A 5,374-nucleotide genomic window follows, 5' to 3' on the forward strand; every position below is an offset into this window, starting at 1 on the left:
AGCTGTTAGAAGTAATTGAGAAACATAGTAATGTCTCAGAATATAAAATCAATGTCCAAAAATCAGTAGCTCTCATATATGCTAATAACTATTAAGCTGAGAATAAAATTGATAATACAATACCCTTCACAGTAGCTCCAAAGAAAATGAAATCCCTGGGAATTTATCTATCAAATTATGTGAAGGATCTCTATAATAAGTGCTAGGAAACCCTGAGAAAAGAAATAGTAGAAGACATTAACAATGGAAGCTGGCTCAGTGCCTGTGGCTCAAGCAGCTAAGGTGCCAGTCACATACACCTGAGCTGGTGGCTTCGAATCCAGCCCGGCCCGCCAAACAACAATGATGGCTACAAACAAAAAACAGCTGGTGTTGTGGCTGGGAATTTCCTGTGTTACAGTTTTAATTTGATATCAGATTAAGAATATGGAAAATTCCAATTTATCTCTTTTCATAGATAAATGTTAACACACAATTATTATGTCACATGTAAGTTATTTATATGGACCATCATATTCTGAGGGGAGGAATAACTGTTACAAAATACAAAAATCCAGCTACTTGGGAGGGGAAGGCAGGAGAATCACTTGAGTCCAGGAGTTTGAGGTTGCTGTGAGCTGTGATTTCGTGGTACTCTACCCAGGGTGACAGCTTGAAGCTCTGTCTCAAAAAATAAAGAATAAAAAAATAAAAACAAATGGAAGCATGCATTTGGTTTGACAGAATATATACTAAAATTGGAACAATACAGAGAAGATTACAATGGCCCCTGTGCAAGGATGGCATGCAAATTTGCATTCCATATTTTTTATGGAGATAAAGACAGTAAAAGGAATGGACAAAAAATGGAAAGACAGATCCAAAAGTCAGACAAGAGATAGGTAGAATATAGAAAGGATATGGTGGAGCTTAAGGAAGTGAAGGAGACAATCAGGGAATGTAAAGATGCAGTGGAAAGTATCAAAAATAGATTAGACCATGGAGAAGAAAGAACCTCAGAGCTAGAGGATAAAGTTTTCAAGTTAACCCAGGTAGTCAAAGAGGCAGAAAAGAAGAGAGAGAAGGCAGAGAAGAAGAGAGAGTTGCTTGGAGAACTACGAGACTCCAGGAAGCATTCAAACATACAATACTAGGGATCCCTTAAGGCAAGGAAGATTGTCCCAAAAGAATGAAAACCCTACTGGAGGCTATCATAAATGAAAACTTCCCAAGTTTTACTAAAGAACCCAACACATTTCTTTCAGAAGGATAGCAAACCCTGGGTCATCTCAACTCAAACAGAGCTTCTCCAAGACTCATTGTAATGAATCTGCCCAAAGTCAAGATGAAAGGAAAAATTCTGCAGTCAGCAATAAGCACCAACTGACCTACAGAGGCAGAGCCATTAGGATGACAACAGACTTTTCAACTAAAACCTTCCAAATCAGAAGAGAATGGTCATCCGCCTTCAACATTCTTAAATAAAACAATTTTCAGCCTCAAATTCTATATCTTGCTAAACTGAGTTTCAAAATTGATGAAGAAATCAAATCTTTTGTGGATATACAAATACAGAGGAAATTTGCCACAACAGGACCAGCTCTACAGGAAATACCTAGACCTGGTCTCAACATGGACCATCACAATGGATCACCAGAAAAGCAAACACCCAGAAGCTAAAGGTCAAAACTTAGCTTCCTCAATGTTGCAAAGGATAAAACTACACAATGGACTTTCACAAAATAAGATGAATAGAACTCCAACACACCTATCAATTCTCTTAATAAATGTCAATAGAATGAATTCACCACTGGAGAGGCACAGGCTGGCTGACTGGATACAAAAGCCCAAGCTTTTGGGCATAACCATATGGATATATGCTGTCTCCAGGAAGCACACTTACCCTTGAAGGACAAATCAAGACTCAAGAGTTAAGGGCTGGAAAACAGTATTTCAAGCAAATGGAAATCAGAAGAAAGGAGGGGTTGGAATCTTTATGAAGCAGAAAGCAAAGTTATTTTTCTTAAACTGCAGCCAAAATAGTCTAAGAATATGAACAGTAATTTTGAGATCAGAACTTAGCAAGCTTATGAAAAGTACGTTCTTGAGAAGTTGGTGTGAGTTAAAATTTGGCAAGCATAATTCTTTTTAGTTGACTTGATACAATTTCAGAGACGCTGAATTTCTTTTCTAAATTATCTTTAGTTGACAGCACTAGCCAATTATCTGGCTTTAGTGTCTTTGATTTTCTGCTGAGTGTTTTTCTGTGTGTCCTAAATGACTTAATGCACCAAAGGCACTAAAAGGAATTATACTTAAGTCTCTTTGATAAGGGGGAAATGTTTTTGTAGTATAAATAATCTAGTTTAGTATGTTTGTACTATACTATTTATGTTTTTATAGTTTATATGTTTTGTAAATTTGAATTATTTTATAATTAATAAATTATCCCTATATTAAATATCAACGATCAGAACTCTTCATTATCCTTGGCAAGGGTAGTACCAAAGGATAGTAAATTTAAGGGTAATTGTTGACCTATTGGTCCATAATTTAATACTGATTTCATATTTAAATTATTAAAAAGTAGAATTTTTTCTTATTGGAATAAAGGTAGGCTGTGCCTTTACTTGGAAAGTACTACAGATGGAAGTATCAGATGCTGTAGTTGTAATCTTAGGCCTTGCTGCCTGTGTCTCCTGTCCCTAAGCTTATAAATAGGCAAATTTATGGAAAATAATTTGTCATTTTCTTCCTCTCTTCTCTCTTCTCCCTGGCCCCCATGCCACGGAGACGTGTGCATCGTTTTAGACAATCTACTCTACATAGCATGGGAGCACGGCTTTAAAATTTTTCGCCTATAAAATGAGGAGGCACTCCTGAGAGTCTAAACGTTATTCAGTTAAAATAGGAAATAGTCACCAAAGACATACAAATAATCAGCTTTGTACAGGAGAAAATTAATTAGAGTATTGTTATCAAGGTTAAGACTTCCCACAGGTCAGGTGCAGTGGCTCACACCTACAATCCTAGCACTCAGGGAGGCTGAAGCAGGGGGATCACTTGAGACCAGGAATTCAAGACCAGACTGAGCAAGACTGAGACCCTGTCTTTACTAAAAATTAGCCAGGTTTCGTGGTACATGCCTTTAGTCCCAGTTACTTGGGAGGCTGAGGCAGGAGGATCATTTGAGCCCAGGAGTTTGAGGTTGCTGTGAACTATGACGACGCCACTCACTTTAGCCCAGAAGACAGAGCAAGACCACCTCTTATCAAAAAAAAAAAAAATGAAGAAAAGAAAGAAAAGTCATCATAAAATGTACCACAATCCAGACGCTGATGAAAAGAAGTTTCTTTTTCATTGTGATATTCCTTAATTTCTTCTGTAGATTCCAAATGGAAGTGGAAAAATTCTGCTGTTTCTTCTGATGTTTTTAATTTTCTTTTCTTTCTTTCTTTCTTTCTTTAGAGATATAGTCTAGGCTCTTATTCTGTTGCCCAGGTAGGAACTCAGTGGCTTGATCATAGCTCCATGTAACCTTGAACTCCTCAGCTTAAGTGAACTGCCCATCTCAGCCTCCTGAGCAGCTGGCACTGCAGGCATGCACCACCATGCCCAGCTAACTGTTTTTACTTTTTGCAGAGACAGGATCTTGCTAGGTTGCCCGTGCTGGTCTCAAACTCTTGGCCTCATGCAATCCTCCCACCTCAGCCTTCCAAAGTGCTGGGATTACCTGCTTGAGCACAAACATGAGCTCTTTTTTTTTTTTTAACATGACCAATTTTTCTATTTTGAGTCTCTAGACCATCCTCTTGAACTTTCAGACAAAACTTCTTCATTTTTTGGATATTGGAGTGCATGTGCCCAACTTTATGTTCCATATTAATGTACCTAATATTTTGTAACTTTTTGCATAAAAGTATTTGTCTTTTCAGTATTTCTCCGGTGCTTTCTTAACTTTTCCAAATACTTTGGGATTACTGTTGACAAAGCCCCAACTACATGGTTTATGGAGATACATTTGACTTTTTCATTATCTTTGAAAATGAGGTCTATCATTTCAATTTGGAAAAGATTGTCTTTTCCACTGGATGTAGACACTAGTGATTGCTCCGGTTGTCAGCCCTCTCAGCACCTTCCCAGCCTCCCCTTTACGTGGCATCACCCGGCTGTGCTCAGCTAGGTTTTCTGCCTCCAGTCCCCTCTCTGCTTCTCATTTCCAGAAGCTGGAGCCCTTAACTCAGAACTTCTAACTGTATCCTAAGTGCATTCAAGTGTAATTCTATACAAGAATCATTTCTCCAAAGAAGCAGCGTAACTCTGGTAAAGCCTATCCTGATCATTTTTTATTATAAGTTATTATTTTAATTTATAAATGACAAAGATGAGCATTTTCATGTTGATTGGTCATTTGGGAATCTTCTATGGTGAATTCCTGGCCATCATTTTCACCCATTTTTCTGTGGGACATGCATTCCTCTTCCTATTGATTTGTACATTTAAAGATATTAACACTTTTTCTCCCCAATCTGTGATGAATATTTTAATTAAAAAGTGGAGGAAAAAACTGGCTGTACCAAAAGTATTTCCAATTCAACTTTTGTCCCTGAGCTTACCATTCTCCTATTACAAACTAGTATCTTTTTAATATGTTCATAAATCTGCCCATGATGTCACTCTTCATTTAATCTCAAAGGTTAGAATTTTGTAAAAAAAATTTTTTTTAAGACAGAGTCTCACTATATCACCCTCAGTAGAGTACTGTAGCTTCACAGCTCACAGCAACCTCAAACTCTTGGGCTTAAGCGATTCTCTTGCCTCAGCCTCCCAAGTAGCTGGGGCTACAGGCACCCGCCACAACACCGGGCTATTTTTTGTTGCAGTTGTCATTGTTGTTTAGCAGGCCCAGGCCAGGTTTGAACCTGCCAGCCCCAATGTATGTTGTCGGCTCCTTATTCACTGAGGTATGGGTGCCAAGCCATTTTGTCAGTTATTTTAACTCTTTTTTTCTAAAATATTCTTGTCTTAGTACATTCAAACAGCTATAACAAAGTGCCACAGACTGGGTGACTTACCAACAACAAAAAGGTATTTCTCACAGTCCTGGATGCCAGGGTGCCAGCATGGTGGGGTTCTGGTGAGGATCCCCTCTGGGTTGCAGCCTCACTTGGAAGAGAGAGAGCTCTGTGGGGTTTCCTTTATAAGTGCACTCATCCCCTTAATGAGGGTTCCACTCTCATGACCTATGTACTTCCTAAAGGTCTCACCTGCTAATACTATCACCTCGGGGCTTATGATTTCAATATATGAATTTCAAAATTGAACATGGTCGTTCATGCCTGCAATCCTAGCACTCTGGAAGGCCAAGGCAGGAGGATCGGTTGAGCTCAGGAGT

The 5,374-nt window shown here is 38.6% G+C and overlaps 1 pseudogene; it reads left to right on the plus strand.

Annotated features, from left to right (window-relative positions):
* Positions 1–709: 709 nt before the first annotated feature.
* LOC128564108 (uncharacterized) lies at positions 710–809 on the plus strand (annotated as a pseudogene).
* The last annotated feature ends 4,565 nt before the right edge of the window (positions 810–5,374 follow it).

Source organism: Nycticebus coucang, chromosome 13 (assembly GCF_027406575.1).
Source record: "Nycticebus coucang isolate mNycCou1 chromosome 13, mNycCou1.pri, whole genome shotgun sequence".
Taxonomy (NCBI): Eukaryota; Metazoa; Chordata; class Mammalia; order Primates; family Lorisidae; genus Nycticebus; species Nycticebus coucang.